Source organism: Marmota marmota, unplaced genomic scaffold (genome assembly GCF_001458135.2).
Source record: "Marmota marmota marmota unplaced genomic scaffold, marMar, whole genome shotgun sequence".
Lineage (NCBI taxonomy): Eukaryota > Metazoa > Chordata > Mammalia > Rodentia > Sciuridae > Marmota > Marmota marmota.
Window position 1 is genome coordinate 32,262,448 of NW_026000108.1, and position 25,367 is coordinate 32,287,814.

The window sequence follows — 25,367 nt, forward strand, 5'->3', positions numbered from 1 at the left end:
CAGAACAGTTAATCTCTGGCTGCCATATTTCTCGGTGGTTGTAACCATATTGAGAAGCACTGTTAGGTTCCCCTTCCTTCTTGAAGTAGAGTTCCCCTTCCTTTTTGAGGAAGTAGAGTTCATCAACTTCCTCAGGCTTCCAAACTTAAAATCATTACCAAGACTTAGTAACAGCTCAGTTCCTTCCCCTCAGAGAAAGAATGAGTGTGTGGGGGACCCCCCGCCCATGCTACACACCGAGCAGTCACCAGTCTACCCTGAAGCTCACCCAAAGAGATTGTTGACTCAGAGGTAAACAGTCCAGAATTCTCTCTTTAGCAATGTTCATAACTTTCTGGTTTGTCACTGTACTCTTTTCCTTGTCATTTTGGGCTTTTGGCTGCTCCTTATAGAATTCCGTGCTATATTTTGGGTTGTTTGTTATATATTTTCAAGGTCTGCCTACTTTTGCTATTAAATTCCTTTTAAATTATTATTTGTAATTGTGGGGAAGTACTTATAACATTGCCCATCTCAACTGTTTTTAAGTGCATAGTTCAGTGGCATTAAGGGCATCCACATTGTTGTACAAGTCCCCATCATTCATCACAGAGCTCATTTTACCTTCCCCAGCTAATTCCTCACTCTCAGGACCGCCAGCCCCTGGCAATCTCTGTTCCACTTTCCGACTCCAGGAATTCAACTACTCTAGGTACATCACCTAAGCAGAATTAAACTATTTGTCCTTTTGTAACTGGCCTATTTCAGTTGGCTTATACAGTGTCCTCATGGTTCATCTATGTTGTACCATATGCCAGAATTTTCTTCCCTTTTAAGGCCAAATATATGTCTTTATGCATTTTGTTTTTCCATCTTTCATCTTTTGGCCATTGTGAATAATGCTGCTAGGAACAGGAATACACAAGTCACTTTCTGAGTCTATTAAATTCCTTTCTAACTTAGTATCTCTGATCCTGTCCAAGGGCCATGCAGATCAGGCACATGGTCCTTATGGTTCTCATGTAAGAGATGATGGTCTTGGTCAATAAGCATTGTACATCAAATAGAATATTCAGCATTGTATTTCTAGGTACCACTGAACTCAGAGGCCGAATAATATTCAGCGTTGTTCACCACTATCCACTGGGAACATTGACACAGGCCCTGCACCCTCCATGTACTGTCACCAATCAGTTTAAAAGACGGTGCTTGTCAATGTTTTCATCATCTCTGTTTTCTCATTCATTTTTCATGGGGTAGAAACAAAAGCTCTTTGGGAGACTGATTACAATATAGCAAGCTCAACGCCAAAATCCAAAAAGTTTTGGAAAGTAGGAGTTTTATTTTAATTTTGGTTTTTGTTATTTTTTTTACCTCTTTCCCTCTCTCCTACCTTACCCCATTTCCCCCTCTAAATCTTTCCTTCCTTTTTCACTCTCTCACTTCCTTCCTTCTTTCTGTAATTCATATATTAGCAAACTCTTGATACAAAATGACCTGAGGCTATTCATTACCTTTATTTATTCATTTTAATGTCATCAAATATTTGAGGTTCTGGAAGGAGAACCTCAAACTCAGAAAGGAGTAGGATTAATATAGGTGTTTGATGATAGGGTGCTTCCCCAGACCCTTTGGAGATGTTTTGTAGTTGACAGGACACACATCATTACCATTCTAAAGTCTAAGAAATCTAAATAATCTTTAAGAGTTTGGGGTAAGACTTGTAGTCCTGCATTTATCAGGTATCTCTTTCAGAAAATGAGAGAATGTTTATTATTTGAACAGTGTAGCTTGTGGGCAGGAGCTCAGATTTCTCATTCTGGTCTTTTGTGTGTTGGGAATATTTGCGAAACTTGGTTGTGGAGAGACTTTCCTTTTTAAGAAGTTGAAATATGTCACCTGACCCTGGGAAACCCAGATTTATCACTGTTGGTTTTTAAAATTTTTTTTTTTTTATTTTTCAGTTTTTGGTGGACACAACATCTTTATTTCATTTTTTTTATGTGGTGCTGAGGATTGAACCCAGCGCCCCGCGCATGCCAGGTGAGCGCGTTACTGCTTGAGCCACATCCCCAGGCCCTCACTGTTGGTTTTTGAACCACCTTCTGAAAAGATTCACCAGAGGATCTGTCATCATGGCACCTCTCAAAAATAGCTGATGGGCAGCTTTCACCATGATATCTGTAAAGATGGCACCGGTGCCTGTTGACCTGAGGGTCATCCTGCACATCCACTAGGGCTAAAGATCAGGAAAGCATAAACTGTACTTTTTGAAACCTGGACATAGATATTTTTAAACCATCAATCCCCAAACAATTGGAATAAAGCCAAACACATTTGGGTGACAGGCACTTTCCCCCCATGTTCCCTATTTAGGGGAAATGGGATTCTTTATATTACTTCAGAATATACAAGTGTGTTCACAATTCAAAAATCATCTTCCTCTGGTCTATTTTCTGTCTCCCTCTTTAAACCAGTAATGGACTTCTGCAGTCTTTGCAGTGTTGTTTCTCTGGAATGTCCCATTCATTAGTGACTCCCATGTACTTGTCAAAATGAGAGATGAAGGTGACTCTGAATGTGGACCATTGGCCCTACTTGCAGCCATAGGCATTTTTCATAAGGTCTAAGGCATGGCCAGTGATACATATTTCAGAAGAGCTTTTTTTTTTAGTCCTAACACCACTTTGGAGGATTATATCATTGCTGGTTTTGAGTTTATTAAGAAATGAACAGTCAGTCTCATTTTCTTTTTTCTTTTTTTTGGCCCATGCTGGGGATCCAACCCAGGACCTGAGGTATACTAGGCAAGTTCTGTACCACTAAGCTTCATCCCCAGCCCCAGGCTCATCTTTAAGCACAGTTGCAGGATTTTGTGTTCATAGATAACAGCCACTAAGCTGTTGATGTGCTTGAAAGAGAGCCAAAGGGCTATTAGAAGGAATGGCACCAAAGGGAAGCCCATTCCTGTCCACTGCACCCATATCACTTGACTCTCCTCACTGTCTGTCTCTTCCCTTCAGCCTCCAACTTCATTCTCCATTCCTCTGATGCCTGCTAGAAGCAATCTGAAGAGAACTTCTCATCTTCTTATCACCACACTTATCGTCTGCCCTGCATCTGTACCATCTACTCCACTTTCCTTGCTTTGCAATGATCTCTTCCTGCTGATATCCTGACGCCAGACCTTGCCCTTGTGATCTACATCCTCTCTCTGCTCAAAATCTTACTTTTTGCTCCTGTAACCACCATCCCTCTCTCTCCTGTGGCATCAACTTGTCTTTGTTTACTGCATCATTCCTTTAGCATGCGTACCTTGTAAACTACCCATCCATCTCCAGCTACTTCTCCTTCTCTACTCATGCAAAGGGTTTAATCTGTGTTGCCCCTTTGTCTGCTCCAGGGTACTCTCATTCTCACCATTCTGTAGAAATTGCTCACGTCTGGATTATCTGTCATTTTTTGCCCCAATCCAAAAGACAATTCCCAGTTCTCATTTTCACAGCCTCTCCATACCTTTGGACCATTACTTATTCTTCTCTTTTCAAACTTCTTTTTTTTTTTTTTTCTCCTCTGGTTTCCAGGATAGCCTCATCTCATAGTAGCCCCCTTAACTCATTATCTGATCCTTCTTGTTCTCCTTTGCTGATCCCTCCTCTTTTCCCTGACGTGTAATCGATTGGCCCCTGCACTCAACCTCTGGGCCTCTTGCGCATTCCGTGGGTGATTTCATCTGGTGGTGTCAGACCCCATTCACAAGTGTGTCTCCATCTCTGCCCCTTCCTTTGGGTTCCAGTACATCTAACTTCTTCCATAGTGTCCTACTTATTTGTTACATCATCATCTCATCCTTAATAGGAACAATAGTTTTGATTTTGCTTTCCAAATCTGTTCTTCTTCAACTCTTCTCCGTATTGATAGATTATACCAACATGCACTGGGTTGCTCAGAGCTCTTGTTCCCAATATCTCACACTGGGTCAATCCATCAGAAAACCCTTTAGCTGCCAACTGCAAAATATACCTGAGATCTACCCACTTCTCATGACCCCTCGGATACCATTCTAATTCAAGTTACCATCTTTCTCCCCTAACCTATACCCCTGTGACCTCATTGGTTTTTCCTCTCTTTAGTCTTACCCCCCCCCCCATTCCACCCCCCAGGTCAATTCTCCACATAATGGCCAAAGCAATTTTTTAAAATGTTAATCAATCCAGATCACTTTTTGCTCAAAACTTCCTTTTGGGTGACTTTTAGCACCATCATTTCTGAATTCCTTTATGGTCCAGAAGCCCACCAGCTATCTCTGTGCCCTGTCTTCATGCTGCCACCCTCACTGGCTCTATTCCAGCCATGCTTACCTTGTTCTTTCCCAGGCACTCCTTTGTCACAGCTGCCTGTGGCTCTTGAACTTGCATTTCTGTCTTCTTGGAATGCTCTTCCCACAGAAGTGAGTGGTGTTCCCTCTCTTCATTCAGGCCTCCAATTGCAGGTCACTTTCTCAGAGAAGCCTCCCTGATCTAATACCCCACATAGAAACCCACTCTCTGCCACTGCCTGTTCTGCTGTTTTACTTCATAGCTCTTCTCATCATTATCTGACATTATATATTATGTTGTTTATTATCTGCCTTGTCTAGTAGATGGTGTCAAAAATTCAAGTATCAAATCCCCAGTGTCTAGAATGATGTCAGGCATAAAATTATGCAGTCAGTAGATAATTGTTGAATGAATGAATCTACTCAGGGGCACAAACAAAAGAGACAAATATTCATGACAATTTCAGACCAATTGTATTTTATAGATTGCATCTGTTTGATCATTTACAGTTTCCAATGTATCTCATTTATACCATCTAATTTTTCCCCACAGGCCAGTGCTTTCACTTTCCCTGTTTAATAGGTGGGGACAGAGCCACAGTGCAGGTGCATCTCCACCAAATCACAGGGCCAGTCTGTGGCAGATGTCAGAGTTAAGCCCAGATGTTCTGATTGTAAGACTTGCCTATTTCCATATGAAAGAGAAGGAGGGCTCCAGGAGTTACAGAGCCATTTGGGTTACAAGGGGCATTGGGGACAACAGATGCTGTGGGAAATCTTAAGAGTATTTGTATCTTGAGATTTGAATATAGGGTTGGTCATAGATAAAGAGTGAAGACATTTGAGATGTGATAAATGGCATGAGAAAATGCAAAGGGACATGAATACGTGTGGTGAATTCACACAAGACAAACTCATGTAGCCGATTCTTTGTGCAGTGGTCTACAGACTCAGGGCTTGAGCGCTAGGTGGTAATAATAGTAAAATATATTTGAATCAAGACTGCCATGTGAAGAAGTGTTTGTGAAAATCCCCCAGCTTGCTCAGCAATGCAGACAGAGGGGTGGAGAGAACAGGAACAGGCCTGGGTGGGGAGGACTTGGCTGGGAAGAGAGGCAGTTCTTGCTTACAGGTCAGAAAGGAGGGGCAAAGGTCAGGGAAGATACTGAGAGTTTCCAGAATTTTAGAAGGTAATCTTTTTGTGTTTGGAGATGCCAGTCTTTCGAAAGCAAGGCATTCTTTTGAAAATATAGATAGAAAACTAACCAAGTCTGGTGGCTGGTGTTGTGGGTTGTTGTAATCATTATGTGAAAAATATCAAATTTTAGAACAGCAATAGTTAGATCTTAACTCAGACTAACAAACACATTTTACCCTATCATGTGTTTACTCTACCTTCTTACGAAGACAATATTCATGTCTCTTTTATTAATGTGCCCATCACATTGTGGTGGCGCCCATGCATCGTGACTTCCAGCATGGCGAAGCTTTCTTTTAGAAGCTGACTCACCTTGAACTGGGTTTTAATAAATGTTCTAGAATGTTGGAAAAAGCTGGGTGGAACAGTGCTCAATATTGCAAAGCAAGCACTTGAAAGTCTATTTCTGCTTCTTAGTAATAGGATCTCTGAGGTTTCAGAATTATACTTGAACTGGTTTGCTGGCTCTCAGAGGCCCTGCTACGCCAGGTTTGTGGAACTGGCAAGGGTTTGGCTTTAATTGCTTTTGCACCTGGCATTTGATGGAAATTGTTTTGGAAATGACTTAGTCATATATCTAAGAAATATCTAGTGTTTATCTTCCTGGAGATTGGATTTAGTGGCAAATGGCTTGATTGGACTCGTCCATGTCTAATGGTGAAATTCCTGACTGCTGGTTCTCAATTAAATTTCAAATTCCAAAGTCAAATGTGTGTGTTTTGTATCTGTATGGCGAGGTGGGCTGTGATCTATTTTATTTTGAGACAGGGTTTCACTAAGTTGCTTAGGGCCTTGCTACGTTGCTGAGGCTGGCTTTGAACTTACAATCCTCCAAAGCCTTAGCCTCCAAAGCTGCTGGGATTATAGGCATCTGCCAGTGTGCCTGGCTATGATCTATTTTTTTATGACACTGATTCATGTGCTTTTGTTCCTGGGCTTCCCTGTTCTTTGTACACATTACTCTTTTCTCCTTTCCTAACTGAACTCACCCCCCTTGCTGGAAGGCTTCTCTCTCCTAGCACCCCAGTCTCACTTGCCTAGTTCACTTCTCTGAGTCCCATACCCTAGCACACATGTCATTTTTCTTTCCTTAATTTTGCTGAAAACTGGATATCTTACATAGTATAATTTAAGAATTCTTTTATGGCTTAAAATATTCTGCCCAGGGCAGGCAAAACTGTAGGTACTTGCTGCTCCATTAATCTACTTTTTATTTTTTCAAAAGAAGCAATAAAAACCTTTGGTGTATTGCGGAAGTATTAGCTCTTCTGATTTTTCAGTTTTGGTGATTGACTTAATTTTTTTGCTGCTATCACAGAATACCACAGACTAGAAAAATTATAGAGAAAATAAACTTATTTCTTGTCATTCTGGAGGCTGGGAAGTTCAAGAACATGGTGCTGGCACCTGTCAAGGGTCTTCTTGCTGCATCTCAACATGGCAGAAGGGCAAGTGAGCATATATGAGCCAGAGAGGGGTGCGGGGAGAGAGAGCAAGAGAGATAGAGGGGGCCCAACTTACATCTACTCCCATGATAAGTACCCCACTCCCTGCTTGTGTGATAAAAGTATCAGGAAGGCTTTGCCTTTTGAAGGTCACACTTCTTCATACCTTTACAATGGCAGTTACATTCCAACATGAGTTTTGGAGAGGACATACAACCCAGAGAAGTGGCTTATTTACATTTTTTAAAATAGGTATACCAATTCAAAAATGGCCAAACAATACCTGTTTGGTGCCTGTTTACCCCTCATATACAGTTCACCAATTCTCTAGAAAGCCAGGATTTCTCATGCAAGTTCCACAGAATGCTGGCCCCAACCCAGACTTCCGGAAAAGAGGTCTTACTAGACAGACTGGGAAACATTGTATTTTATCCCACTGGACAATCTCATTAACATATTGTCAGCAGTGAGAAGCACAAAATTAAAAAATGTTTTTTCAATATAGCATTCCCCACACTTACTTGACCATGGATCCTTTTTTTCCGCATCAAATCTCTTTACATCCCACGGAGCCTAGGTTCCTATAGAACACACTTTGTGAAATGCTGCTGTAAGCATTTTTCTCCTGGGTAGGCCAGAGAATAAATGTGAAATCTAGTCCCTATGAAATAATAAATTCCCTACAGACGTTATGTGATGAACAATAACTTTTCCCCAATGCCATCAAAATAGATGGTGTGTGTGCATGCGTGTGTGTGTGTGTGTGTATGTGTGTATATTTTAGGAAATACAGAAAGAGGCAAGAGGCTGAAAGGTGCACATTATTTACTGCATCTTCTTTTAGATGTCGGGTCTGTTTCCTTGTCTTCCCTTAAGTTTGTCATTCTGTGCAATCGCACGTCCTGGTCCCATCAATACCAATGTTTCATGATGGAAGAAGTGAAGGAAATCAAGCATCAGGCAGCAATTACAAAAACAGAGAAATAACAGAGCCAATGGTTGCTGCACATAGCATTAATCCCCACCCAGACACCCCGTCTCCTTTTACAACAGATCCCTGTGTCAATCAGCAGTAAAGTAGTAATTGGTCTGCCTTACTAGTTCCACTTACCTGGCGCTGTAATCAGTATGCTTTGGACAGTATGTGTCCATTTCTTGGAAGTGGGATGTTCTCTTCCCTTTGTCCTCTAAAAATTTATTACAACTGCTGAACTGCCCACAAACTAGTTAGCAGTGATATCACTGAATACTAGCATGGGCTGGAGATTGTTATTAGCTTTGCTATAGTTCTTGGTTCTCTTATATAACAGAGGAAGGAGACATGTGTTTTTAAATTCAGTTAGAAACTTCTCAATATTTATATAGGTGTATGCTTTCTTTTTGATGATTATTTAATGAAATTCTCCAGTGTCACAGATATTCAGAAATTATAATACAGTTGGAACACTGCTTTGAAGTTAACTGTTGTATGTATGGAATACAGATTGTGAGTTTATAGTAGGGTTCTGGAGCCAGGTTATATGACTGGGGAGAAAGGATCATAACTGTTTCTTTCCCACTCTGCATTCAATGACATCAGGTTGAGCTTGAATTCAGCCATGATGGGAATAATCATACCACTAGGATTGACAATAGCTATACATTAGGGATCCCTCATGCCCCATGAGAAAGGCTGTTAACCACTTAGCAGAACACCATTGGTCCTCGGTCATCTCTCAGGATGGCCTGGTCACAAGTTGTATATCCCTTTTCTGAAATGTTTAGGACCAGAGTGTTCAGATTTTGGAGTATTTGCATATATATAATGATATATCTTGGTGTTGAGACCCAAGTCTAAGCATGGAATTCATTCATGTTTCATGTATATCTTATCCATATAGCCTGAGTGTGATTTTGTATAATATCTTAGTGCACCTGCGTTTGGCTGCCACCCATCTCATGAGGTCAGGTATTGGAATGTTCTCTTGTGTTGTGTTGGCTTGCAACAAATTTTGGATTTGAGATCATTTCAGATTGTTTGGATTTTTTGGATGAGGGATGCTTAACTTGTACAGAGTATTTCTAAAATATAATCAAGGACTTCTTTAAACATAGTGTTATAAAAGTGACACAATTGCCTTTCAAATCTTTCCCCTTTAGTCATCTGCCTAGTCTTTTGGTTAATGAAGTTTACCTGTGAGTACGAGGTCCTGTTGTTTGTAGGTTGGTTTTTTATTTGTATGGTTTGTAAAAAATATTCTTCTTGTTTTTTCTTTAATCTCACTGGGGTAGTTCAGTGTTACACTGTGTTCTTTTACTTCTTTTTAACACTGGCAATGGGACTCCTCCCTCATGGATGAGGACATTGTTTGTGGAGGTGGAGGTAACAGGAGCCAGGGGCCAAGGCTAGCTACACTCCTGGGAATCCAAGATGGCAGCTGCTCATCTGTCAGCACAGACACCTCACCACTGGGTCTAGGGGCCCAGTGATGGATGGCATGGGCTGGGATCACCTCCTGCTGTCTTCATCACAACCCAGCCAAAAGAACAGATTTCCTGCCATAGAACATTATTTGGAAGTTGAAAGAGGCAGAGGGTGATAAATAGGGCAATGTTTTGTTGTGGAAATGGCTAGCAGTTTAAATGAGGCATCTCATCTTCCTTCCTTCTCTCCCTCTCTACCCTCCATTACTGGATATGTATTTTTATTTTATAGGAGATCCAGTTGTATGTAGAATCATCCAAGCTAGATTCTTTGGATACTTGTAGTGGTTTTTTTTTTTTTTTAAAAAAAAATACAGATAAAAACCTTGTGGCATTACAAAATTATTATTAGTTTACCCTCCTGGCGCTGAGGAGTGAATGGATGATGAGTGTGCAGATGTTCTGATACCTTTCTGGATTTGGGGGATCATTTCTTATTCAATATGTTGAGGAAAAGGTACTTTGGAGAGAGAAAGTGGCATGGGCAGGGAGAGTCAGGTTTTAATTTGCAATTCGCCCAGTAATAGGGACAGACCTGTTTAGGCAGCATAACCTACTGGCTAGGAGTGTGGGCAAAAGCCAGACTACCCAGCCTATTATCCTGGCTCTGCTACCTGCTAGCCACCGGAAATTGGGCAAATTACCTAATGGTCTGCATTTCCATTTCTTTATCTCAGAAACAGGGACAATAATACTTTTTTATACCAGGGCTCCTGGTGGCCTACTGAGCTCCTTTGTGTGAATTTGAACAAGACCTCTCCTGGGTGGACTTAGTTCAGACAGAGGTTTTACCTGAATTAGGAAAACTGGACTCTTCCTTCAGAAGGGTCTGGGTGGCTTGGCCAAGGGAACTCAGCCCAGGTTTTTTACCTTGTCCAGGGCACAACCTGTGCAATCAGCCATGGTAACTCTGATCACCACGCAGGGCACCAAGGAGTCAATGAGTTGATTAAGGTTCAATAAAAGATACTGTTACTATTATCACCATCATTTCACCGTGAGAGGCTAGAGTGGAAGAGGGTTCAGAGGATCCTAGTGCAGAGCGATCCCAGAGAATGAAGCAATTTGCAGGAAGCCTTTGGTTATTAGAATTGTGGCTGGAACCCAGTTCTTTTTTTCTTTATTTTTTAATATTTATTTTTTTGTTTTAGTTGACACAGTTTCTTTATTCATTTTTATGTGGTGCTGAGGATTGAACCCAGGGCCTCACATATGCTAGGTGAGCGCTCTACCATTGAGCCACAACCCCAGCCCTGGAACCCAGGTTTTTTGACTCTTGGCCCGTCTCCACATGCTGAGTAGGTGTCCCTGGAAAATTATTTGATTCAAACAGAAGAACTATTGATGGCCCTCCTAGAGACATTCAGATGATGAACTCTCAGAAGCCAGTATGGTGGCTTTTGTTTTTTCCTAAAATCAAATAGTCCATTGATTATCTTTGTCCAGTATTCAGATGTTCACTTTAAAATATATTATACATGAAGGGATTCCAATAGAATAGAGGAAGGGGACTGAGAGGGAGGGAAGAGGCAAGGCATGGGGAACCAAGGGGGATGGGAGGACACATAGATGTATTAGTAGATAATTTAAAGCACTTTGGGAAAGTTATGATATTTTTTCATAAAATATGTAACCCTATACCTTTTACACGCTGAGGTGCTCAAAAATGGTTTCATCTTTGTTTTGGCCTTTGAATTCTAAGCTTTGATTCTGTGATTCAAAGGATGTCACTTTGTGAAAATATTTGCATTGTAAGGATGCAGATGTTGCTTTTGCAAAGAATTAAATACTAAGTACACGCAGAATGCCGGTGAGTTCAGAAAGAAAAGAGTTATCTAAAATACATCTCATTATAAAAAAATAAGATAAAATAAACTCTGCAGTAGGCATGTGTGGATCACAGCCACCAGGTTAATAGAGGATGCTGCATGCAGTTTGATTATGGTTTGTCCACTCCAAAACTTGTGTTGAAGCTTAATTCCTCAAGGCAACCATGTTGGGGAATGTGGCCTTGTGGGACGTGTTTGGGTCATGGGAGTGAAGCCCTAAGGAATAGATGGCCTTCTAGTGGGAGTGAGTTCTTATTCTTCTGGGACTGGATTAGTTCCCTTGACAGCCAGTTGTTACAAAGCAAGAGTACCCCTTATTTTTGTCTCTTCTGGGTACTCACTTGTCCCTCCACTTTCTGCCATGAGTTGAAGCCAGAAGTCAAACACATGTTGGCACTTGGTCCTGGATTTCCTAGCCTTCAGGAGCACAAGCTACATAAATGTCCTTATTAATGACCCTGTCTCTGGTATTGTGTTATAGAACAGAAAATGGACAAATACAGTGGATGTGTACTTGTGCTGTATTAGAACTAAGACCTTTTAAAAGTGACATTTGCTACTGCGAAGTTTTTTTCTGAGCAATTCCAAATGGAAGACATCTTTAGTTACTAAAAATGAGGTTGAGCCACTGAAGAAGTTTAGCTTCCATATTCCCAGTACACTTTAAATTGCAAATGGTAACACAAGTTGCTATGGTTTGTATGTGGTTTATGCCCCAATTCATGCTGGACTTTACTCCCCATTTTGAGGTATTAATTCAATTATGGTGATTAGAATTGGGGCCTTTGGAGATAGTTAGGATTCAATAAGGTCATTAGGTTGGGGCCTTCATGATTGAAAACTGGTGACTTTATAAGAAGAAGGAGAAAGAGTTCAGATATTCCTGTGCTTTCATAAAGAAAAGAGTTCTTTATTTGTGTGAATGCACACACACACACACACACACACACTCACATACTTGCATGCTCCCTGACCCTTGTCATGTGATTCACTGTGCTGCCTCAGGACTCTGCCAGAAGGATGGCCAACACCAGATTTCACCCCTCAACCTTGCATCTCCAGAACCAAGAGCCAAAACAAACCTTTTCCTTATAGAGTAACCTGCCTCAGGCATTTTGTTATAGTAATTAAAAATAGTCTAATATAAAAATGTAGAAAATCACATAAAGCAAATACATAGGTTGGTTAAGTATTGAAGGTGAATAGTCTTGCACTGACTACCCAAATAGAGAAATAGTATTTTCTACCCTAGAAGCACTTCTTGTCCTCATTCACAATGATCATACCTTCCCTCTTTCCCCTAAGTCACTCTCCCCATTTTCTGTTGGTCACATGCCTGTATTTTCTTTAGTGTCAAAGTCCAACTTTATTTTTATTTTTTTGTTTTAAAAAGGCTGTTTAAAATTTCATCATCTTATCTTTATACTGGGTATTTTGCCATGTTTTATTTTCGTTTGGTAATCTAATAACGTGTTTGGGTGAAATCTAGTAGTTTTCTAACTTGACTTTGATGCCTTTTTCAATGCTCAATGTGGTGATGTACAGCAGTTTTGTGGTTACTTTGAATTCTTAGCTGAAAATTATTCAGTTTTTAGAATATCAAATAGTGAAATTGATCACTTCTTCAGACAGCTCTACACCGTTTCCAGGACTGTGTGTACTTGGCAGAGCATCTAGTTCTAGTTCATTGCCCAAAAATCGGGAAGCTGAGGGGTTGACCCTTCTGCCTTTCCATCCCCAGCACTAACATCATGTCGATTTGATGACTGGCCACCGCCAATTCTGTGTAGTGAGAAAGTGACAGAGCAAGTTGAACATAAATATGGGGACCCAGAGTGAGCCTGCAAATGACTGTCATCCAAAGAAATATGAAAATACACTCCTAGAAATTAAGGAGGAAGCACTGATGTGGTTGTTGACCTGAATACTTTCTCTGGGCTATTGAATCACTTTCAGCCCTAGCTCCTAAACAACGTCGTATTATGAAGATTTTGAAACATTCCAAATGAAGGGAGGAAGGAAAAAAAGAAAAGAAAGAAGGAAGGTTTGGTTTAAAGAAACCCATATACCCACCACCTACTTTCAACCATTAGCATATTCTCTATTTGCTTCCCACTCACGCACATTCCTAATACTTTGAGTCAACCATTTGAACGAACTTGAGATGTCAGACAGCTTTCTCTCTAAATGTTTTACTATGTATCTCCAAAGCATGAGACCGTTCTCCCACATAGCCACCACGCCATTATCACTGTTCATAAAGTGAACAGTAATATCGGGTGGCCAGTATGTATTCATAGCAACCCAGATGTCATTGGTAATGGTTCTTTTCTACTAGGATCTCATGAAGGAAGATGCTTTGCAATTTGTCATGATCTCTCTCTCTCTTTTTTACGTAGTAACTTTTCCCCTTTTCTTCATGATATTGACTTTTCAAAGTCCAGTTTTGTTACAAAATGTGTCACTTTTTATATTTGCATGATTGTCTCTCTGTGGTCAGTGTGTATAGGTGGCTGTCACATGGGCCTCACTGTTCAGTTCTGTGCTCAGCATTCACAAACCCAGCTTCGTTTTTGATGTGACAATTTTTCCTCAGCTGCCCTCTCTTTCTCCTAAGCAGTATTTATGAAAAAAAAAAAAAAAAAAAAAAAAAAAAAAACTGGAAGCCACCTGATTTTAGACATTTCAGCTAGGGATTTTCTTCTTAAATGTGAAACAAACAAAAAACAAACAAAAAAACCCCACGCAATAGAACTACCATTTTTACACACTAAGTACTAAATGTGCTACCAAATGGCTTCTACTCTGACACCCTTGGAAAACAGACTTCTATAATCAGCTTGCTGACAGGTGATGGAGGCGCGGTGTTGTGGTTTAGATATGAAGTGTCCCCCAAAGACTCATGTGTTGAAAGCTTGTTCCCCAGCATAGCAGGTGGGGCTTTGGGGAAGTGATTTGATCTTGAGGGTTCTGGTTAATCCACTGGTAGATTAATATTTTTGATGGCATTATGGGAGGTGGTGGAAATTTTAGGAGGAAAGGCCTAGTCAGAGGAAGTAGACCACTGGGGAGGTGTATTTCTGGAAGGGTATTTCTTGTCCCTCATGACTTCTACATGCCCTGTCTCAGTTCCTGGCTGCTATGAGGTGAGCAGCTTGCCTCTGTCACACCCTCTTGCCATGACTTTCTGCCTTATGCAATTATGTCATCTGACCATGGTGTGAAAACTCTGAAACCATGAGACAAAACTAATCTTTGCTCCTCTAAGTTGTTCTTCTCAGATATTTGTCACAGCGATGAGAAGCTAACTAACACACTTGCACTAGGGTCCTATTATAGAGACAGAGAAAAAGGATAGACTTAAAATATGGAGAGACAATACTGCTGTTCTGGGTCATTTGTGCCTCTGTGATGTTGGGAGGGGTATGGTTGAACAGGTTGGATTAGCGGACAGATGTCAAGACTATTGTGCTCAGATCTGCTTAATTCAAAGATTTTATACTTCGCTGTGCTGAGGACTAGGTAACAGTTGCACGGCAGATTTGCCCAAATTAACTCAGAATGAAAATATTTATTTAAGGAGCAACATGACACCGGGGTATAAATAACAGGCTAAACACATCTCCGCTTCTGGAAACAAAGACTCCTGCTTAGTCCTCAGCACTCTGCTGGCCCCACATCCTTCTGGATTCTTCATTCTCTTTGCTCTTGAATCAGTTGCGAAGGCATTTGGTTGTGTTGGGGCTCATTGTGAGTGTTGCCTGTCTTTCTCTGTGGTTCTGCCTTTTTGTAAGACCAGGGCAGCTTGAGGATGTGCAGACACAGTCACGCCAACACCACGCACATATCCCCGGACTGACCCATTTTCCATGTCTAGATTAATACAATGGCTGGATCTGAGGCTGGAACGCTCCCAGGGTGCCCTTGAACATCCGCTGTATTCCTAATTAGATTTTTTTTTTTTTGGTCTGTCAATCTGTGGCTATAAACAGCGCCTTCTGGTTTTCTGATGACATGATGAAAATATAAATGGATTCTGCAGATTGCATTTTATTATCCTCAATATTAAGCACTCAGAGCTGGTGCTAGAAATAATTGTGGGCTGATAATGTTGATGAAATAACCCCAGGCCTGGGCTTCTGTGCCATTTCCTTGCCAACCCAAACTGAAGAGCTATAAGGAGCTATTGTTGTTAAAGAAAGTGTAGCGATGTAATTGCCACCAGAGGAGGAAGAGTCAGGCCTGCAGGTGCCATGTGGTGGGGCGTGAAGCGCTGGCCTGCATGAGGGAGTGCACCACCCTCACTGCTGTCCAGCTGCATCGTGACCTTGGGCAAGTCACTTAATTTGTAGGATATTATTTTTCTTACCTGTAAAATAGAGGGGGTGGCACATAACCTGGACTTTTTTCTGATGTACAAAAGTGAAACATATGGATCTATAGAAAGATCCCTGAATGCTATGTGGGCGGTGGCTTGTTAAAGGCCCCACAGATGGCCACTGCAGTTGTCTTGCTAATAGATAATAGAGGCTTGGACTAGTGACACAGTGTAGAGACCTAAAATAGATTGTGGAGAGAAAGCACTGCTCTTCTGGTGATTTGAATGCGTCTCTGTGTTGTTCCGGGGACGGAGATGATAATACCATTCATTGCTGTGGAGAAGCCCAAAGGTGGAGCAGGTTGGACTAGGGGACAGACAGACATTTTGTATTGATCATGTTCAGTGTGAAGTATTTATTAGGAACCCAGGAGGAGATGTGGAGTGAGATACTGAATGTTTGATTGTGGACTTGAGGTTTGAGTTCCATGTGTTAAAATTGTGTTATCCTTATATAGGAGAGAGAGAAAGCTGAGGGACTGGATGGGATTGTCCAGGGGAGGGTGTGTGTGTGTGTGTGTGTGTGTGTGTGTGTTTTAGAGAGAGAAATGAAGAGGAGAAAAGGCCATTTTACCTTTTTTTTTAATGGTTAGAAAGGGAATGAGATAGAGTCTGTAATGCAGTGGGAAAAGAAGTATTTGTTTAATGAGGCAGAACAAGAACTAGGAGTGTTGGAGGGGTGAAGCCTGGGAGAGGCAAGTGATCCCCAAAGGAAGGAGTGGTTGATTCCTGTTGCTGAGACATTATGATCAAATGAGAAAAATGTCTTCCGAGTTAGATTTCATGAAGAGAAGAGGGGAACTAATAAGGTCAGGCCTCCTTTGAGATCAGGGAGGAAAGAATGGAAAAGAGGATTAGAAAGAGAGAAACCAAGATCTCTAGCAATTTGGTCATTGTTGCCAATAATGACAATGAAATGTATTGATCTCTAACTGTGAGTCAGAGACTGTGGTGATGGTCTTATGCACATTGATTCATTTGTTCTTCACGCAAACCACGGAGATAGGTACTATTATCTCCTATTATCGTACCTTCAGTGGGTCTGGGGAAACCAAGGCTTAGCACAACAGGGAAAGCAAGGCTTACTACAAGACCACTGACCTACCTGAGAGGATTTAACTTGTGCAGCTGGAGCTGTAAGTTCAACTCAAGTCTAACTCTTGACTTTTTGAGATTTTTTTCCCTTGAACTAAATGAAGACAGCTTGCGGGTGACCAGGTTGTGAGGCTAGGGTAATGGAAACTGGATACTCATGTAGGAGATTTGGGCTGTGAAAGGAAAGAGAAAAACAGGATGGTGGTTGAAGAGCTGGACTGAATTAGGTTTTTTTTTAGGAAAAGAGGGAACTTATTATGCTACTGGCAGAAAGATGAAGGATGCTGTGGGCAGAGAAAGGCATGGGGAGGGATAGGATCCCAGCCCTGACAGGGGAAGCCAGTGTGGACAGAGAACAGATATTTCTTCCATGTGAGCTGGCAGGAAAAAATGGAAAGGTAGGTGTGGCCATGGTATGCTGAGGGGTGTGGGGTGGGGTGGGGACTGAGGTGGCGGTCCTGAAGGAAAACTGGACCAGGTGGTCTCTGTTCCATTGTGATTCCAGTGAGGGTAGATGGGGGTGCAGGGGAGTCCACCAGGATGTCATTAAGAGAAATAAGCAAAATGTCCCTCTAGAATAATCCCTTCAGGAGTTGGAAGCTATGGGAAATGGGGAAATAATTACTAAAGAATCCTTCCTTAATCCCATCTTCTGGGGTATCTCTTGCTCTAGGTTCAAGTACAAGCCAGAGTCTTGGCATTAATTGTGTAATTATTTTTAAATATAAAATATTGTAAGCACAAAGTCCTTCCCTGTGATGTGGTGCCCCCTCGGGCACATCTGATCCATCACTCTCCCCTTCCTGCCTACAGGACCCTGCGCTCAGCCCTTACAACTTTTGGTCTTCGTTTGAAGAAACCATCAGCCAGATGCCTGGAGTGTCTACACCATCTCCTCCTTTTCCCTTCAAAACCAACTCAAATGCCAACCTTCTAAAGGCCTTCTTTGTCTTAGGCAGAGGGAGCTTATTCTTTGGCTTTCCTGTAGTCTTTTCCTTAGATACTTCATAGAATGATGCTTAAGAGCATGGATTAAATTCATGCCCTGCTATTTACTAGCTTTGTGCCCTTGAGCAAATTACCCAACCTCTCTGAACCTAGCTTTTTTCAACTTTAAATTGGGCATAATAATCAAACACCTTAAAGTCATTATGAGAAATAATTAATATGTTTCAGGTATATACAGGAGACATATGGTAGATATTCTAGGAATGTGAGTATCTGTCATTCTGCTCCTTCTTTGGTCATGCAATTTATTCATTCCTTTCTTCTTGCTCTTGATTCTTTCTGTCCACATTTGTCTTCCAACAGTTTACTGTATTATCATGTTTCTTCTGTCCCTTGGTTGTGATGCCTACTGAGTAGGGTCTAAATCCTGCAGTTTGGCTCTCACTCGTGCCTTTTATAGGCCTGGAATGAAATAGGTATTCAGTAAATTGATTGGTTGGTTGAAAATTCTTGCTTAAGGGAGTATAACTCATGGTTGTTTCCAAAGTGCTTCTGTAGAATTTTGATTTGATTTTTCTAGCAATCCTCCAGGGGGTTTATTTATCAGAAAATGTGAAAAATAAGACCAATTCTATGCTGCTTTATTTTACATTATAGGTATCAAAATATGCAGAGTTCTTCTTGTTAATTAAGTCAAGTAGGATCAGAAGAGAAGTAAGCATAATGAACTGCAAATAATCTCAGTGAATTAAGGAGGTGTGACTTTTTTCATTTACAGTTTGTAGGAGGAAATCACAGCCTTCTGAAAAATGTACTTGTTTTTACACAATTTATGGAAAATAGTCTTTCAAAAGTTGTCAAAATCTACTCAATAAATCCCAGAAACTTAGGTGACTGAAACAGGAGGATCACAAGTTTGAGGCAAGACTGAGCATCTTAGTGAGACCCTGTCTCAAAATTTAAAAAAAAGAAAGAAAAATTTAAAATGGCGGGGGGCAGTGGCTGGAGCTGTCGTTCAGTGATGGAGTGCCCCTGGGTAGAATCCTCAATATGTTAAAAAAAAAAAAAAATCTACTAAGTCTTATATTTGGTTTCTGTTGCTTTACTCTAGGGAGCATTATTTTGTCACCCAACAATCTCCTCCCAAGTTCATTATCCTAGGGTTATTTATTTAAAATGCTCTTCAGACCTGCAGTTTGTTAGTGGATTGTGGTTCGTCTATCAGATTTCTTTCAAAAAACAACAAAAGATTAATGAAAATATTTCCAAAATGCCATTGATATAAATGGTGACGATCAGGCTGAGAAGCTGATTCTTGGCAGCCTTTGACTCTTCCTGGTGATTACATAATAACAATGGTAACATAGTAATTAGCAGAGTGTAGCATTGTGATGTACAACGTGTTACATTTTAAACACATCATAAAAATGTTGCCATGAGGTTGTGTGGTTTTCTTCATTAGACTGGCTTTTTAAAGTCCTCCATATTTCAGTTATTTGAATGGAATAAACAGATTTCGGGATATGGACAGACTCAGGGACAGAATTACCTTTGAGCTCTATGAAAAGGAAATTGGATACAGATGAGCTTCCTCAATAATCGCTCTCATAAAACCGGGTGATGACACATTATAATGTCTTTCGCTTCTGCCTTTTTGGTTTAATTGCTAAGGAAGATGAAAGTTTTTCTTTGAAAACCATCAAGATTTTGGTAAATTAGCCATTCATCAGCTATTTTTTTAAATCTGCTTGTTCCTCCAATAAAATGTTTTGGTTAGTAATCAAAATGAATTACTCCTAAGCCATCAAGCAGGAAAAATCAGATGTTGGGCTTTCCTGAAAGGGACACAGGCATAGCTGATGACATATGTGTCCTCATAAGTACTTTTGAAGATCCTCTTGCATGACAAGATGTGTATACGCCTACTTTTAAGATGGTGGTGGTGTCCAATAGCTTTTATCCATGCATTCCTAATAGTGTCTGTGTGTGTGTGTGTGTGTGCGTGTGTGTGTGTGTGCGCTTGTTTGTTTTTATGTTGTTGGGGAACTCTACTACAAGTGAGGTGGGGAGATATTGGGGGGTCTCAAGTGGACTGGTGGCTTGATCTAACTTTGTAGGGTTACCCTAGCTCCCGGGCTGAGGTCAAAGGGAGGCACAGTTGGGAAGCAGAGAGAGCAATTAAGACACTGGGTGTCAGGTGACAGTGGTTTGGGGAAAGCAGAGGTGGAGGCAGAGAGGAGCAGCCAGGTTCTGCCTAAGTTCTGAAAGAAGAATCAACAGAATTTGTTGATGATGAGTGTCAAAGAGATGGATCAGCACAACTTTAAGATTTGGGTCTGAACAGCTCTAAGGATGGAGTTTCAGGGATGAGCTGACTAGATGGACAAGGAGCAGCGGAGAGGGAGAGCAGGATTTGGGGAGATGATAGGGTGCTCTTGGTGTTCATGCAGCTTCTCCTCTGCTGGCCCCTCAGAGGTTCTGCACCTGGGCTCTCTTCCTGGCCACCCCTCACCTCAAGTTCTGTTCAAGAGTTCTGCTAAGACTCCCATCATGCCCTTGATCTTTGGAGAGGGGTGACAAGATGATGGCTTGGCCAGTTCCTTGACTGAAAGGTTATTGAGAGTCCTCAGTCAGTGGGCATCCAGGTGGGAGGGTGAGGGAAGATTTGGGCCCTCACTTTTCACTTCCCCTGCAAATGGACTGTTGGAAATGGTGATTGACTCTTGGCAGTTATTTTGCTGTTACTAGCAACGACTTCTGCTATCATTAAACAAACAGCAATTAGCAGTCTTTACAGTTAGAATATATAATGTGTGATATTGTAAACACATTATAAAGATGTTGTTGAGAAGGGTTGTTGAGACACAACTTCCAAAATCCTGATACCAATGGAAGGCCCCTACTTTGTGAGTCTGAACTGTTGACTTTGATTAGTGTCATATTTTTAGTCAATTTTCATGGCTATAATGAAATACCCAGGGTGGGCTAACATTATAAAGAAAATAGGTTTATCTCCAAGTTTTAGATGCTGAACATCTAAGCAGCATGGCACAGGCTTTGGTGAGGGCTCCTCCTTGGCTGCATCACCTACCTCATGGTAGTGGCAATGTCAGGAGCACATGCAGGAGTGAAAGGTTGCATCACAAAAGAGAAAGCCAGGGAGAGACTGGGGGTCCCCTAAACCCTTCCAAGGAGGTACACCCAGTGACCTAATGGCCTTGCATTAGTCAGCTTTTTCACTTCAGGACTAGAAGACCTGACCAGAACAATTGTAGAGGAGGAAAAGTTTATTTGGGGGCTCATAGTCTCAGAGGTCTCAGTTCACAGATCACTGGCTCCATTCTTCAGGACTCGAGGTGAGGCTGAAGAGAATGGTGGAAGAGTGTGGTAGAGGGAAGTAGCTTACATGATGGTCAGGAAGGAGAGAGAGAGAGAGAGAGAGAGAGAGAGAGAGAGAACACGCACACACGCAAAAGAGAGTCCACTCTCCAGATATAAAATATATATCCCAATGTCACAACCCCAGGGACTCACCTCCTCCAGCCACACCCTACCTGCCTTCAGTTACCACTCAGTTAATCCCATCAGGGGATTAATTCACTGATTAGGTTAAGGTTCCCATATCCCGATCCTTTCTCCTCTAAACCTTCTTGCATGTTTTCACACGTGAGCTTTTGGGGAACACCTCACATCCAAACCATAACAGTCTTCCTCTGGATCCTACCTTTTACAGGTTCTGAACCATTTCCCAGTACTGATCCCCTAAGGATTATTCCACCCCCAATTGACAAAAGAAACTTCGAGAGGCCTCATGTCTTACAGGGCCCATTGCTTTCCATTACCATCACTCTGGGGTCCAAGCCTCCAACACAGGAAACTGGGGGTGGGGGGCGAATAACATCTAAACCACAGCAGTATCCTGGGTTGGGCCTTGTGAGTTACTGTGCACATGAATCACATAGGAATCTTTCAGAATGCTGATTCTGATTTAGGAGTTTGTCTCTCTAGCATTCATTCTAGGTGAAGTTGCTGCTGTTGCTAAAAGTTTCAGAAACATATCACTTATTAAGTACTAACAAAGATCCTAACAAAAGTACTGGTGTCTCTCTCGTAAATACTCTGGAAAGAAAATACTAAGATGTTTAAAGTCTGTATTTAAAATATTACTATTTGAAAAAGCATCTTTCTTAATTTTTTTTTTATCTTGGGAAAAAGTGGTATATATACAAACTGTTAAGAATGACTTTTTTTTTAAAAAAATCTTTCCTCAAATAAAAATGAGAGGAGTTAATAATTTTTGAGGCATTCTATTATTATATTGGCTATTGAGCTGACCTTCTAGTAGAGTCGTAATGAAGATGTTTTATCATAGAACTTGAACTTTGGATTATAAGGAAGAATTGAGACCATTTGATTTCCTCAGGTTGCTCTTGTATCAGCTCTAAGAAAAAACTTATTTTATTTGGTTTTTCTGAGAACGAAGTAATATATATTGATTGTGGAAAGTTTTAGGAAAATGTGGAAAAATTTTAAAAGCACAATAAAAATCATACACAATTCCCACCATGAAGAAATAACACATTGGAATATATTTTGCATGTGTGTGTATGTCTTATAATGTCTGGTTTTGTGGCCAAATAAAATGTATTGGGAAGTATTGTATAGAACTATATTATTTCTTCTATAAATGTTTGGTACAGTTTGCCAGGTAATTCTTCTAGTGATGATTTATTTTATGGAAAGTTTATTTCTTTCTTCAGTGCATTAACTATGGTTGTTTGTGTCAAAGAATTTATCAGATTAATCTAAGTTGGCTAATTTAATGGCAAAATTCATTTATAATATCCTCTTTTAATATTTGTAAAATCTGCAATGATGTCATCTGTCATTCTTGAGAGTGGCAATTTATGTCTTCTTTTCTTTTGGCTATACATGTTCCCCAAATACTGTTTCAGTATCTTTCCATAGATTCTCTGTTTTAAAAAAAATTTTTTTTTTATCACTTGGATGTTTAGAATTGTGTTACTTAGTTTAAAAATATTTGGGGATGTTCCAGAGATATTTCTGTTGTTAATTTAGAGTTTAGTTTTATTGTGGTGAGGTAACATACCTTGTATAAATGCTTTTAAGTGTATTGAGACTTGCTTTCTGGCCCAGAATTTCATTTGTCTTGATAAATGCTCATTGTGAATTTAAGAAAAACATGTGTCCAGGCAGAGTGGTGCACGCCTGAAATCCTAGTGACTCTGAAGGCCAAGGCAGAAGAATAACAAATTTGAGGCCAGCCTTAGCAACTTAGGGAGACACGGTCTCAAAACAAAAAGTAAAAAGGGCTGGGGGTGCAGTCAAGGATAGAGCACCCCTGAGTTCAATCCCTAGTACCACAAGGTGGGGTGGGGGTGTGTGTATTCTGTTGGAGAGTAGAGTATTTTAGGAATGTCTATTTGGTCAATTTGATCAAAGGTATTGTTCAAGTCTTCTATACCCTTATTAATTTTCTATTTACATGTTTTATCAACTTTTGATTACAAATATTTAAATTTCTGACTCTAATTCTGAATTTGTCTGCTCTTGGCAGTGCTATTTTGGCTTGTGTATCTAGAAGCTTTTTTATTAGGTGCATGAGTATTTAGGACTGCTGTCTTCCTAGTCTACTAGCCCTATATCATTATGAAGTGATTTTCTCTCTTATTCTTTGTTCTGAACTTTCTTTGATATGAATATGATTATTGCAGCTTTCTTGTGATCAGTGTTAGCATGATGTCTCTTATCTCACTCTTTTATTTGACGTATTTTTGTCTTTATATTTAAAGTGCATATTTGTAGGCAGCATATGGTTGGGTCTTGTTTTTCTAGCCAATTTGACAATTTCTGTCTTTTAATTTGGGGTGTTAAGACCATTATATTTAATGTGATTATTGATATGATTAGATTTAAGCCTATAATCTTTCTGTTTGTTATATTTGTGATTATTAATATGATCAGGTTGAAATCTATAAACTATTTATTTTGTTCTATCTGTGCTATTTATTTATTGCTTTTTAAAAACTGTTAGGGGGCTGAAGATATAGCTCAGTTGGTAGAGTACTTGCCTCGTATGTACAAGGCCCTGGGTTCAATCCCTAGCACTACAACAAACAAACAAAAACAAACAAAAAACTGTTAGGGTATTTTTGACAGTCCCATTTTATCTCATTTATTGGCTTATTGTCTAGAATTGTTTATTTTGCTATTTTGAGGTTTCTTTGAGGTTATACAATATATACTCACCTGGTAATTGTAGGTGATCCATAAATATGTACTGAATGAACAAATGAATGAGAGTCTCCCTGGGGCCCCAGCCAAGGGTGCTGAGATCCAGAGGCACCACAGTGGCCAGCTGTCAGATATTTTTTCTTTTTCCAGTGTCTTTTCTCTTTCATATCAGGCTGCTTATAGTTGTTGGCTTTACTCTTCTGGTCTTATGCTAGTGTCTCAAGGTTGGGGATCTATATTCTTTCCTCCACCAACTCCCTGATGTCTTCGTGCACAGAGACTTCATCCTCAGGCGGTACTTCCCATAAGCTTTCTTGAAATTGTGTGTGGGTCAGATCCCTGGATGGAAGAGGCCCTGACCTTGACTTATTATGGATGAACCCCTAAAAGTAAAACAAATCCTTACCAGGATGAACAGGATATCTAGAGAAATTCTAAATTTAACTTTAGCTGATCTAGGCAAAGATACATATGGGAAAGAAATTCAGGCCTAACAGATTTTTCCCTCTTCTTGGAATGTTATCTGATTTTTCAAGGTTATTGAATATTCTTTAAAAAAAATTTGAGTTACCTGATTTAAAAAAGAAAATTCATGCTCTCTTTTTCTTTTTTTCTTTTCCAGCAAGTAACTGGCAGAAGTTTTGGTGATAAAGATTTTCGGACAGGACTAGAAAATGGAATCCTTCTCTGCGAGTAAGTATAGCCTACTTTCTATTGGTTTGATTCAAGAAGCATCCTAATACTATTCAATTTGTGAAACTTTCAGTGTTTAATTTTTAGTTTATTCACAGCTTGAATATAATTTAAAAATATATCAATAGGCTAGTCAGGAAACAAAAGTAGGTGAGGGAATCTTGGTGCACAATGGGGAGTGGTAGGGACTGCGGCAATTGCAAACTACATAGAAAGGAGAGTCCGTAGCTGGTACTCAGCTCCCACCAAATTTTGCTATGTGACAATTGGGGCCCAGGTGAATGTAAGGGTGTGGATGTTATTGTGGCAAAAGTAGTAACTTTTTCCTTCTCTTGTCAGTCCCAAACAAAAACAGCTGTGCCCAGTGAAAACTGTGTTTCTGTATATTTACAGCATCTCAAAAGCATGCAGGTCATGTTCCTCATAGAGCCTACTTCATGGAGATATTTTTATCATATTCAACTTGTGGTATTGGCCAAGTTCAAATGTGGATAATAACTGCAGTATGAAAGTTTCATGTTTTGAAGCTAGGCTCTGTCAGAGTACTGCTATGACAGTAGAATTAAGAGGCTTCTATGATTAGGTCTGAACACAAGATAGGCTAGAGTCTTTTTTTTTTTTAATTTTTTATTGTGGGTTGTTCAAAACATTACAAATTTCTTGACATATCATATTCCACACTTTGATTCAAGTGGGTTATGAACTCCCACCTTCACCCCATACACAGATTGCAGAATCACATCAGTTACACATCCATTGATTTACA

The 25,367-nt window shown here is 40.4% G+C and overlaps 1 protein-coding gene across 11 annotated transcripts in view; it reads left to right on the top strand.

Annotated features, from left to right (window-relative positions):
• The first annotated feature begins 272 nt into the window (after positions 1-272).
• The window catches only part of Limch1 (LIM and calponin homology domains 1), a 218,358-nt gene continuing 193,263 nt past the window's right edge, over positions 273-25,367 (top strand). For 6 of the 11 annotated variants that reach the window (XM_048784409.1, XM_048784410.1, XM_048784411.1 and 3 more), the window contains exon 1: positions 24,531-24,601. The gene's annotated coding sequence lies outside the window, so the exon portion shown is untranslated. Of the gene's footprint in view, positions 292-24,530; positions 24,602-25,367 lie in introns of those variants that run through there. The other 5 variants (XM_048784399.1, XM_015482070.2, XM_015482065.2 and 2 more) reach the window with 1 other exon arrangement.